The following is a 13697-nucleotide window of genomic DNA, read 5'->3' on the forward strand; positions in this document are numbered from 1 at the left end:
TCTAATCATAGTAATCAAATCTTCTGCCATTTTAAGCATATGTTTCTTAGGCATAGAACCTGAAGTGCTAGGAGAAGCCCCCACTGAAGCTAAACTTGGCCTACCTCTCAGAGAAGTTTTGGAAACAGAAGGAGAGGCTCTAACTCCCTTGGGAAGAGAGGGAAGAACAGTTACCTGAGAAGCCCCCTCAGCCTGGCCTACCTCCTGAGAAGGCACATCCTGTAACAGTAAAGTCTCTGCCTGAGACTCCAAAGAAACTCCTGGCAAAACCTCTGGCTCCACTGAGCCTTCTAAAGAACCGACGTCTGGGACTGTCGGTTCATCAACCCTAGGCTTCGCTGATTTGTCCTTGCGCTTTTTGGACGAAGCGGGCGTCGGAGCATCCGACGGCATTTTATAATTACAACGCTTCCCAAACACTTACCTGGCACAGTCTAACCTTCTCTTAATAGTGCGTTTGTTAAACCTAGCACAAGAGCGGCATCCAACAACGTCGTGCTCAGGCCCTAAACAAGGTATACACAAGGTATGGTAATCCCTATGAGGTATCTGTTTCCCACAAGAAATACAGTTATTCACTTTTTCTGACATCCGGTTAAATACTGAGGCAAGAAAAAACCAAAATGTTCCCCAACGGGGTACTTAGCCAACTCTGATTCGGTCTGAAACTCCGACTTCAGAAAATTTCAGAACGCCAACCTGCACTCGCAAAACTGCTTCTGCATCGGACCATGCGGCAAAAAAGACTGAGGATATGACGTCGGTCATGCGCATTAGTACCCTGACGTACTGACGTCAGTCTAATGCGCCCTGACCGACGTCAGCCATATACTCTGGTATTCGGGCCGACTGGACAGCGGACTACCCCAATAGTTAGGACTGCAGCAATAGTTAGGACTGCAGCAATGTGGAACGAAGAACATCTGGGATGCATGAGAAAAGTGCCAGCATTAAAATACAAATAATTTGTTGTGTCCTTTTATGGACTGCTGGTCTAACCCAGATAACCATTGTTTATTGACACCCATCAAACCTGATAAATGCAGCCTGTTACTGTCATTTCATGATACTGAGGTGAACCACATATTTATAGAATATCTTCCTGTATTTACAAGACTTGAGTTTTATCTAGTGCTAATTGTGAGATATGGGATGCCAGATGCTGCTAACTACAGATATTAAAAAACATCAAGGCCCAAGACAGATGCTGGTACCCATGGAGATCTGCTGTTTGAACTTAACATCTACAGACATCTTCAGACTAGTGAAGGTCTGTTAAGATCTCAACAAAGCTATATAACTCTTCTCTTCTCTTCTCTTCTCCTTTCTTCTTTCTTTCATTGTTAGTTCTAGTGTAATTATTCTCCCTCAAATCCATTTCTTAATTGACTGGCATCATGAAACATCTTGGACTGTACCAAGTCCCCTATTTTGTTTCTGCTTCTTATTTCTCATCCTAGGTGCTAAATGTCCAAAAGAAATTATTGATTTTCTTTTAATACTATTTCAGTTCCTCACCAATAATTCTTACCTTGTTCTTATTTCATTATAAAATCCACTCTGATTCTTCTCTTCAATGCCCAGCATTTTTCTTTGAAAGAGTTACTTCCAAATAGGTACGAAGTGCTTGAATGTAATTAATTGTTATGCTGACAAACACAGGTGCTTCACAAGAGAGGTATGTATTTAGTGTTTAAGATAGTTAAATGTCTGTTTCATTCATTGATATATGTATGCATACGTCTGTGTCTGTTTATGTCTTTATGTGTTTATCTATCTGGATATGTGTGTGTGTGTTTGTGTGTGTGCGTGTGTGTGCGTGTGTGCGTGTGTGTGTGTGTGTGTGTGTGTGTGTGTGTGTGTGTGTGTGTGTGTGTGTGTGTGTATGTGTATGTGCGTATGTGTATCTATGCATGCATACACAATTAAAGAGTTTATCTTTACTCTTGTACTCTCATTGTATCATGAACATTTTTTTTCTGTACCCTTGACAAAGCTAAAACGTACTAAAATTCTCCTCACGCTGCCATGTTTTTACTACTTGCTAAAAATTAAGTGTTTGCACATGATACATACAAAATATAGGCTACTGAAGCACTTTAATTCACCAAATAAGGGTCTATCTTCTATAATCGACATTTCAAAATGTCGAAGCACCTTTACTTGACATGATAATGTCGAATGCTGTCTTTGTTGAATGGACAAAACAACAATTTCTTTCCAAGGGAAAGAAATTGGACGGCCAACAGACAACATGACATAACAACTAATGTATTTAAGTGGGGGGGCTTTGCCCCCTTTTCCCCCCACCCCCCCAACTAACTAACTCCAAAATGGCACTACAGTCGGGACAAGGGCAGGTGTGACAGAACGGCCAGGGAAAGAAATCGGTGTTTTGGCCATTTGACAAAGTCAGCGTTCGACATTCTCGTGTTGAGTAAAGGTGCTTCGATATTTTGAAATGTCAATTATATGAGATAGACCCACCAAATACAACCACCTATAAACCCAAAACTACACTTAGATCAAAAGAAAAAATATTAAAGGAAAAGAATTAAACACAGACCACATTTCCATTTCACTTTAATGTAAAATGATAACCTTATGTGGTGCATCCACAAAATACACTCAGATGCCCTCCTCCCCCAAGCAGCAGTGACCACCTAAATCAACCCCATGGAAGTAATATTAATTCTCATATAAAGAAACAAAATATAAAATAAAACAATGACTGCAACTACCCAATATAACAAAAAGCATGGTTGCTAGCAAAACATACTTGATTTTTTAGAGAGGGTACCTGCGAGCCCAGCCAAAAGGCTGCCTAAGGCCAAAGTTCTGGACAGATTGTGCAGAAATTTGGATAAAAAAGTGTTCCCAGAGAGAAAAAAGAAACCCATGAGGAATGAAAAGTGAGCAGAAACAAAAGGGGGAACAGATGGCTGCCTTTAAAGCTACATATAAGGAGGGGCAACTCTACATTTTGTTTGAAAAGGTAACAACAGTAGGCCAATATGTGAGCTACATAAAACAAATAATAGAACAGTAAGGAACAGAAAGGGAAAGCTACACAGGAATTTGTGAGATATGGCAATTAAAGATGAGCTACCGTAGCAGATTCACAGAATACAGGAACTAAAAGACAATAAAAATACAGGCTAAAAGGATGGATAATGTTGAAAATCCCTCAAGAAGGAATAACACCAGGATAATGGAAATACATGAGAAAGTGAGCAATTGTGAACTGGAGCAATTTGTAATCTTGACCAATGGATGGGAGATCGCAGATATACCCCAGGGATTACCTCAGTGTCACTGCTCGACAGAGGCACAGCAAAATAATGGGTATAGTTCCCCATACTAAAGGGGTGGCGTAAGCCACAAAATGATGGGCTAGGCTTGTAAATGCCCTCGGGCAGATAGCCTAGTATGAACCTATGAACTATTACATGAGAGATATGAGATACCAGGAAATCAAGAAACACTAATAGAGAGGATACACAGAGTGGGACAGCAGAAAGCATACCCATGCATATGTTGACATGTTTTCATTCCTTTCCTGTCAAAAATGAAATAATAAGGTAAGCAAAAAAACAGAGTTATCCTGTTTGCAAAGATGCTCATAAAGCTGGTTGATGATTACTTGGAAACACTCTGTAGGAGAAGAAAAGCTATGCTGGAGGTATTAGATGAGCTAAGAATGAATGGAAAAGTTGCATGCTGAAACACCACACTCTTCTGGAAGCACAGCAGGAAGGGGAATGGGCCAGGATATGCAATATGAAGGTTTTCAAAAATGTAAACAAAGGTATCACATCTAAACAACCAAAGCAGTAAAATTTTGAATCACCTACCAAACATGGACTGGGAGAGCAATCTTAGACTTAAGAGAGGTGATGCAAAGGTGCAGGGAGGGTGTGCAATCTCCGATGCTTAAACTCCCCACAGGAAAAAAATAAGACAAGAACAAGCTGCCCAGAAGGGTTGCATGCCAATAAAAGAGATGAGCAGGAAATAAACAAATCACAAAGACAACCACAAGGAGATGAGAAAAGACACAAGAAAGTGGAGAAGAAACCAGTGGAATTGATATAGAAGAACAAGAAGCTTCTCCCAGGGAGATTTAGCAAGAAAAGTAGAGGAAGAAGTAGAAACAGAGACTGACAAAAGAGAGCTGTAAGGAGATGGGCAGGTGGTGAGTTGGATGGGTCACATGACTCAGAAGTGAATTGCTAGACAAATGAGGGACTGAACAATTTGTACAGCAACACATGATGGATGGCAGAATCACAGAGGTGGAAGGCAAGAATACTGAAGGACTGAAAAGGACCGCAGAATGAAAGAAAGAAGAAATAAATATGTGGAAAGAATGTACATTGAGTGTAAGCAGTACAGGAAGGATGTATTAAATGAAGCAGATCTTTATCTTGTGAAACTTTACAAACAATGGGATGAACTGAATTTATTCTTCAGTAATGATGGGTAATGCAATCCAGAGGGCAAAGGGGCAAGCCTTCAAGCACAGGGATAAGCTTTCTATAACTACTTATTGATACACAATCTTCTTCTTCTTTCGGCTTTTCCTGGGTAGGGGTCGCCACAGAGGATCACCTGTTCGCTCATGATTGGCAGTGGAGTTTTTATGGTGTCGAGTTGCCAGCCCAGTGCCCAACCTTCCACAGAAGGCACACACATGCACACACTCATGCCTAGGGCCAATTTAGAGTGTCCAATCCACCTACAGCATGTCTTTGGGATGTGGGAGGAAACTGGAGCACCTGGAGGAAACCCATGGGACCACAGGAAGGACATGCAGACTCCGTAAGAAGGTATCCCAGCCGAGGATCGAACCGGAGAACCTCACCTCATTAAACATAAGTTTAATGACTAAGTATTAGAAAAAAATAAATAGTAATTGCTGGTGTAACAACTGGATGGATTTAAAGGAATGTATGGGGGGACAAGAGAAAAGTAAACAATTCAGAGACGTGAAATAAACAGTGGTATGTAAGCATCATAGGAAAGACTTGTAAAGCTGGAAAAAAAAGAGAGAGAGAATGTCATACTATAAACCGATTGTCATCAGTACTGGGATGGCATGCAATGTATTATTATGAGAGACACCAGAAGGAAACAAAAAAAAGGCCAATCACCAGGCATACCCATGCACATGCAAGACCCAAAAGGCCGGGATTCAAAGGCTGGGAATAGGGAAGAGGAGACCAAACATGAGCAGCTACCAAAGAACAGTGTTCAGTTCAGAGGGTAGGTCAAGAGAAAGGATTATGCTGGATGGCAGCAGCTGGGAGAGGTGGGGTGAAAACAACAAGGAAAATACAGTTATTTATATGGAACATTGGGGTTCATCAGATCCTATCAGAAGAAGCAGAATACAGGAAAAATTAAAGAGGGAGGATGTGGAGAGAAATTGTTCATTTACAAAACAAGACTGAAAATCAAGATTTATAAAAACAATACTGTGTTATAACTACCCAAATGGAAAAATGGGAAATAAGGAGTGTATTTTGAAGAGGACTTCAGACAACCAGAAAAAAAGTGACAAAGAGTGGAAAAGGTAGATAGATCATCTGGCAGGGAAGGGTGGAAGGTGCGTGCTGGACTATAGAATACATAAATACATTAAACAGATATGAAGAAGGATTCTACAAGAATCTTTTTGTTATCTGGGCCAAGACCAGAAGAGATGGAATACAGATAATAGTGGAGGACAATGTCTCCATGGAAATGCTAAAGGGCAGGTTGAATCGAAGGGTTGAACATAAAAATATAAGACAAGAACTAGCCCAAGGAATGAAAGGGTGATGGTGACTGGACATATAGAGGGAAAAGTAATAAAAAATATCCAAATGAGAGGGAATGCACATTCACAAGAAACATTTTAGTACAGGCAAGTAGGTTAGACAGGTTCATAGAGAGGGACAACCTACTGGAAATAATGGAAGAGATTGAAATACAGGATGGACACTTATTAGATCATGCAGCAGTGAGGTTTAAGTAAGTGTGCAGGAACAGATAACAGTGAGAATGAGTTGGATGTGGGCTGGCTATAAATCGAAGGAGGCACAGGCAAAGAAACAATGTAAGGAGTAATAAAGTACTCAACACAATATGTCATGAAAGAAGGGAACAAACTGGAGGGATGGAATCAGGCTCACTGTCAGGAGAAAACTGACATGATCAGATGGAAAGAAGACATGGAAAGAAGGAAGAGTGATTAGGAGCAGGAGAAAGAGCTAGTTGTGATGCAGAAGGAAGCTGGAAGAAGTGAAAGTGGAAGAGAAAAGCTACAGATTATAGAAAAGGAATAAGAATAGAGCTGGAGAATAAAATTATTATGGAGCAAGACATTCCAGCAATAGTACTGGAGGGAGTACTGGTGGATAGTTGTAGAAGCACAGGGGCAACAACTAGCCAATAAATACTGAATGAAGTAGGAAGAGAGAGAGACAGAAGCACAGAGGATATAGGAAGGAGATGGAGAATATTAGAAGATGATACTACAAAAAGATTTAGAAGTGGCAGGAAGGGACAGAAGTCTCAGGATGGAAACAGGGTAAGAATGCAGAAGGGTATATACTGGAGGATGAACAAAGACAAGTTGAATGCAGAGGTCACAGAGGAGGAGAAAATAAGGAAAGTCATATACAAGATGGAGAGGGAAGGTTGAGGGCCAGAAGAATCCCCCCTTGATTTCTACAAATGAGGAAGAAAGGACGTGTGGAAGGTCCTAGAAGAAGAATACCAGAGAATACAGGACCCAGGCAAAATATGTAAAAGTATGAGGATGGCCAGGATAATGTGATACTTAAAGGGAGAGATTTTGGAAAAAGGTGTTGGCAAGAAGACTGGATGAAGTGCTGGCAAAAATAATACAAGTAGGGCAAAATGGCTTTGTGAAGAGAAGGAAGGCAGAAGTAAAGGGGAGGCAGTCAAGAAGTTTAACAAAGTGGCAGGATTCAGCTGCAGCAACAGACAGGGAGTGATAGTAAGAACAGAAAAAGGAAAGGGAGCATAAGTAAGATAAAAGGTCTTTAGTTTCTCATCTTCCTAGGGCTCTAAGTTGGGAACACGGTAAGAGACAGTGGCGGCTGGTGACTTCAAATCAAAGGGGGGCTGCAGGAGACAGCTGAATGGGTGGGAAGGGGTGTGGTCAACTTAGAAAGGGGAGGAGCTATGCTCAAAACCACAAAAACTAACTAAATACACTGCCCTGGGTGCCAAACTGTCATTATGAGAGTCCAATCAAGACAAAATGAAGTGCAGAAGAATAAAAATATTTCAATGCATTGGCTGCATGACAGCTTACTTAATATCTAGATGGAAACAAAAAGGTTGTGAGGCATGAAAAAATAAATTACTTTTTAAATACATTAATGGAATGCCAGTCAAAATCAAGTATAAGAAAAACAAGCAGCAATCAACTCAAACCACTTTTTGCACTACAGTTTTAATTATAGTTTATATTCAGCTTTATTAAAGTACCAAGTAACATGCCAAAAGTAGAAATGTCTGATGCCCCCACTTGTAAAAATGTTTCTTATCCAAAAAAAGACCTGCTGCCTGACAACTATCTACTTGTTTCATGGGGAAAACATGATCAAAGTAAAAAAATGAAAAGCAAACAAGAAATAAGCTCAAGATACATTGCTTAAAAGGATTACTGTACAGGTTATCGACCACATGATTGGCATTCTGTTTAGTTTACGGGTAAAGCCTGCAGAGATGACTGGAAGTCTCCAAGTGTAATGAGCTTCTTATAATGTAATCCTGTCCTTTATTACAAATACTATCATATGCATTTCAATACCCAAGGCTTATACATTATCTAGTTAAGTATTCTCTACATGGCAACAACAGAAAGGCTTTCAATGTTGGCAATTCTTTAACAGTATGCTTACTAAAGCTTACTTGCATCTTACGATCTCAGCCAAGCTTACCTGATGGTCATTAAAGTATTGCTACTTAAACACAGAGCAACAGGCACTTTGAGTAATAAGCATAAATCAACAGTACAAAAAATATGACAGAAACCAGACCACTCTGCAAAAATCAAGGACAGATGAAAAGCCGCTCTAGTACTTGTATCTACCTTGGATGGGTGGGGTAATACTCTGCACATTTACACTGCATAACTACTCCTTGCCTTGCTTCGACACATCCAGAGTCACTACATGGGGGAGTGGGGTGCAACAAGTATGTCGCAATTTATAATGTCTCTGGCCGACGGTGATGGCCCTGACACATTTGTCATACCTCTCAACCTCAAAGCAAGAAATCTAAGCCATACATAGAAGTGGGTCAAAGGCCCAAAAATAAGGACAATTTTTAAATATTGCTCTTATAAACTTAGAAAGATAATAGAATAGTAGGTCTTGCATTAGTATGAATTTTCTGAAGGGTATGAAATCTAAAACTCAATGTATGTCATCATTTTCGAACTTCAATCTTTAATGATTTGCCACTAATTTGCCACAAAACTGCAATTTTATGAAAAACAGATCAAAAATGTGATGCAAAAATATAAAATAGTGACACAATACAGCTCGGGAACCTGTCAAAGAAAGGACACTTTTTTAATATTAGTAATGTTAATTTGAGCAGCTGACAAAATAAGAAAATCTACATGCATTTCTGAAATTAAAAATAATCTATAACTCTGATCATTATAGTTATTTATTAATTGTAAACCCTCCACATTTTCTTCCAAAATTGCTATTTTGCGGGATTATTAGGGGGAGAGCAACATTTTGAGCCAAAATCGGGGACAATTGAGAGGTTTGGATATGCCTAATTCTATAAAGCAATTTATTTGCACGTACCTCTCAACCTATTAATGCAGGAAATCTGGACAAGGCCAAATATATTTGGGGAACATACAAAAAATACTAAAACTTGCTCTTGTATAAACTTAAACAGTTGATAGTATAACATGTCTTGCTTTAGCATGCATTTTTCTGAAGGTTATGAAGTCTGAAACTCAATGCCTGTCATTATTTAGTGACTTCATTCCTAAATGATTTGCCAGAAAACTACACATTTTATGAGGAACACAACAGAACAAAAATATGAGGCAAAAATCTTACACTTTTTCACACATGGTGGTGGCTAGAGAATTCAGGCTCTTGCTACCTGTACCCAAGGTACAGGGTTTGAGCCTGAGTTATTCTCTAACCACAGCCAAGGTATACCACCTGAGGTTTCTCTCCAACCACCAGTATATATTAACTGGGGCATTTCACACACACACACAAAATCATCAGCCTCTAACAATGCAGTATCCATGTATCCAAATAATTCCAGAAAGCAATCAACCAACTACTAAAATAAACAACGTATAATCTACATATATTAATGCTTATATGACTGACAAACTGCAAGAAATTTGATGTCCTCCATCATTACTGGATGTTTACCTTGACAGACACTAGTTTGGATTAAATAAAACTGCTTCGGTATTCAGTTTCCAGTCTTTACCTTACTCTGTGTTTCTCTAAGCATTTCAATTGAGTTATACCAGCATCAGTACACAGATCTGAAGACCTGCCTATTAAATTCCTCCATGTAGTTGCTCAAACAACGTCTAAACCCAGCACAAGGATCATGAATGACAGTCTCAATGAAAAGACAGTCCTTGAAATATGGAAATCAGATACATATATTACTTTTACACAAAGCATGTTTTGTCAATTGGTCTAGTACCCTAGTAAATCTGCTTACTAGATTTCCACAAAGGGAAAGATGCTGACAATGTCACATGTTCATCACAGTTTCATTTCATCCGATAGCCTTCAGTACAGGACTTCTCATAAGAGCATTGTTTGTGGACCTATCAAAAGCTTTTGACATGGGTAATTTCACCATCACTGTAATACACGAGGAGCAGATTATCACTAGCTCCTGTGCTTCTTCCCAGGTCACTCAAGAGATGAAATGATGACATTGTCAGGCTTCCTTCAAACCCATCAATAACGCAGGTCCTTCAGTGATCAGTGTAGTAGGGCCCTCTACTATTTATCTGGTTTACGAATAAGTATTAGAGTGTAAATTGCTTCACTATACTGACAAGCAATTACGAAATGTCACACTGGTCCAGTAAGAAACACACACAGAATATTCAACACACACACTGAAACATCTTAAAATATAACTGTGTCAAAAGTCAGACAAGAAAAATCAGAGGGCATGATGTTAATTCTGCTAAATGGAAATGGGAAGAATATCACACTAACATGGAAAAATGTCACCGATACAGTAATACACAACATATCTTGATAAAGCAGTACAGTTAGCTCGAGTAGAGGCACACACACACACACACACACACACACACACACACACACACACACACACACACACACACACACACACACACACACACACACACACACACACACACAGTCACTGATGCATGCACATATTCATTTTCAGGCACACACAGTCATACTGATGTACATTCATTCATATACATATACACACACACACACGCACACACACACACACACACACACACACACACACACACACACACACACACACACACAAACCTTACCTGGGTCCATAAAGCACTCCATTTAAAGCTGTAATCCGTCTCACACACCTGGAAAGCCCTCCATTCTCTCATCAAAGGGTCGGGAAAGCTGTAATCCGTCTCGCAGCACTATAACTCCATTCTACTCACAGCAAACCCGCGCTCGACGTAACGCTTCCCCGCAGGAGAACTTACCTCACTCCCGATTGGTCTTGCACTCGAATCCCTGCTTACCTCTCTCCCAATTGGTCCTGCCTGCAGCTCAAGCAGTCCGGAGCTCCTCTCTTCTGTGCGGTCATCTACCGCACGGCATCTTGGGCATCTGCGGGGCAGAAAATACCTTCTCTGCATCTGGACTGCCTGAGTGGCAGTCAGAGTTCGCAGAGATTCCTGGGCATCTGCAGGGCAGGGCAGTGCGTTCCCACATGCGCGGCAGCCGGCACTCCGTGAAAATAGAAACATTTTTTTTTTTAAAGTTTATGTTTAATGTTTTTATTTCTTTTTATTTCTAGGTGGGGGGGCTGCAGTCCGGCAGACTGATAGCATGAGCCGCCCCTGGTAAGAGAGTGACCATCGAGAAAAAAAGGAAGTTGGAAAAAAGGTAAGGCATAGTCTTCAGACAGAGAGAGGACAATGATTACAACAAGGATGATGAAACTACTATTATTTCTCCACCTACTCCCCAAGAAACAACTACAGATGCATCCTAGGGACAAAAGGCTACAGCAAATATAAAAAGACATAGCGGACTGGCTCAATACATGTAGGAGGAAAAGACTGAGCAGGGCAAAAATGAAAATGACTAGGAGAAGGGATGGTCGGGGCTCCTACATATCTCAACATATGCACTGAAATGTAACACCATTCACTGGACAGAAACAGGTTAAACAAAAGAGAAGAGAGGAGAGGGTGACACTGAGACGTTAACTAAAGAACTTGAATGAATAAACACTAAAAGAAGTGAGATGCATACAGTAGGGTAAAGGGAACCTAAAAGAATTATGGGGTCTAAAAGGGTAAGGGTAGGGTGCAAACGTCAGGAAGAAAATGAAAAAATCTGTAGAAGAGGAATAGCTCAAGAGGAAGATTTGGAATGCAGAGAAAATAATGAGAGTGAAAGATTTAAAATAATGTAAATGTTAAAACAGAAATACAGAATACTACAGGCCCAGTGGTGGAAGTACTTGGTACTCTGGGAGACCTGGAAAAAGAATGCAGAGAGTGCAACATGATAGGAACAGACAGGAGCAGAGGGCAGAAGGAGAGAAAATATCACCCTGGAGGAAATGGAAGAGATTAGGGAAACACGGAACTAACCAACTTTATCAAACATCAGGGGAAAGAAGGGAGAAAGTCAAACAACAGAGAATGAGAAAGAACTGGGGAAGGGAGTGTCAGGATACTGTCAGAAAATACTTGAAGCAGTGAGGCACATGGAGGAAATTCATGGAGTGGATGATGAAAGCCTGAGAATACTGCAATAGATGGTATCTAATGCCATGCGATCAGTAATGAAAGGCATGATGGTACCTAACCCCATGAGATCGGTAATGAAATGCATGATGGTACCTAACCCCATGAAATTGGTAATGAAAGGCATGATGGTACCTAACCCCATGAGAGTGGTAATGAAAGGCATGATGGTACCTAACTCCATGAAATTGGTAATGAAAGGCATGATGGTACCTAACCCCATGAGAGTGGTAATGAAAGACATAATGGTACCTAACCCCATGAGATTGGTAATGAAAGGCATGATGGTACCTAAGCTCATGAGAGTGGTAATGAAAGGCATGATGGTACCTAACCCCATGAGATTGGTAATGAAAGGCATGATGGTACCTAACCCCATGAGAGTGGTAATGAAAGGCATGATGGTACCTAACCCCATGAGATTGGTAATGAAAGGCATGATGGTACCTAACCCCATGAGAGTGGTAATGAAAGGCATGATGATACCTAACCCCATGAGATCGGTAATGAAAGGCATGATGGTCCCTAACTCCATGAGAGTGGTAATGAAAGGCATGATGGTCCCTAACCCCATGAGAGTGGTAATGAAAGGCATGATGGTACCTAACCCCATGAGAGTGGTAATGAAAGGCATGATGGTACCTAACTCCATGAGAGTGGTAATGAAAGGCATGATGGTACCTAACCCCATGAGAGTGGTAATGAAAGGCATGATGGTACCTAACATCATGAGAGTGGTAATGAAAGGCATGATGGTACCTAACATCATGAGAGTGGTAATGAAAGGCATGATGGTACCTAACTCCATGAGATCGGTAATGAAAGGCATGATGGTACCTAACCCCATGAGAGTGGTAATGAAAGGCATGATGGTACCTAACCCCATGAGAGTGGTAATGAAAGGCATGATGGTACCTAACATCATGAGATTGGTAATGAAAGGCATGATGGTACCTAACCCCATGAGAGTGGTAATGAAAGGCATGATGGTACCTAACCCCATGAGATCAGTAATGAAAGGCATGATGGTACCTAACCCCATGAAATTGGTAATGAAAGGCATGATGGTACCTAACCCCATGAGATCGGTAATGAAAGGCATGATGGTACCTAACCCCATGAGAGTGGTAATGAAAGGCATGATGGTACCTAACATCATGAGATTAGCAATAAAAAGATTGATGGCATCTAACCCCCAATGAGATTGGTAATGAAAGACATGAAGGAGGATAGCAGATGCTGGAGGTGTTAGGAGGAAGATGCAGAAATGATGTACATGTTTGGGAACTGTGGTTGAACACAAGAACTCGAGAAACAAGCACAGATGATTTGGGGAGTCATATTTCAAAAAGGAAGCAGAGCACTCTTGGGAATTCTGTACACAGGGATAAAAAAAGAGGACAGCATCTGGAAAGAAAGAGAAATAAACGCTATCAGACTATTAAGAACTGAAGCTAAAACCATCATCACTAAAACTAAAACCATCATCACTAAAAGCTGGAAATGAACAAAATAATATGGGATCAAGAATTACACAAAAGTTCCTGGACATGGAGAAAGATGTCAGAAGCTGACTAGAATGAGAAGAGGAGAGGAGGGGAGGAAAAAAAGGCAAAGTAAAGACGTAACTGAATGGCACAAGTGTGAAAAATCATACCAGGAGGAAGAAAAGGGC

This window comes from Protopterus annectens, chromosome 1.part1, assembly GCF_019279795.1.
Source record: "Protopterus annectens isolate FY-2018-M chromosome 1.part1, PAN1.0, whole genome shotgun sequence".
Lineage (NCBI taxonomy): Eukaryota > Metazoa > Chordata > Ceratodontiformes > Protopteridae > Protopterus > Protopterus annectens.